This window comes from Cynara cardunculus, unplaced genomic scaffold, assembly GCF_001531365.2.
Source record: "Cynara cardunculus var. scolymus isolate 2C unplaced genomic scaffold, CcrdV1 Un_Scaffold_1253, whole genome shotgun sequence".
NCBI classification, from domain to species: Eukaryota; Viridiplantae; Streptophyta; class Magnoliopsida; order Asterales; family Asteraceae; genus Cynara; species Cynara cardunculus.
Window position 1 is genome coordinate 72,843 of NW_020200713.1, and position 597 is coordinate 73,439.

Genomic DNA, 597 nt, shown 5'->3' on the forward strand with positions numbered 1-597 from the left:
AACTTATTATAACGTCCTTGTTTAAAATACAGATTTGTTGATCACATACTTAAATATTTGATCAGGTACTCTACTAGGACAGTTGCGRACGTCCTAACATACCAATTCTATTGTAGTGGTTATCGTCCAGTATTTATACATAGTTGACATAACTTTTTATATCAACTTCTTATCCTTACAAAGACTTTTTATATTCTAATTCTATATCTAAGGCATAATTGTACTAAAAAGGTAGACTGTGTTTTCAATCACCATTTGAGTTTTATGRATGGAATCAGTAAAAAACACTTTAAATTGTAGATATAGTATAGATACTAAAAGAAAAAGAAATAACTGTAAGAACGGCCAGAAAATGACACCCAATATTATCATGGTGGGAATAAAATAAAAACATTTTTGATACATACAATGTGATAAACCTGTGGACGTAAACTGTAATCAACATTTTATCATGTCGRCACAAGCACCAAATAATTTCATTACTCTCTTGTTATTTGGGATTATTAAAGTGGCGTTTGCATTCTAAGAGATGCTGAAGTCTAAAGTCTGATTTCATTTCTGATTCATAAGAGTTAATCATGAAGTCTGATTTCATTT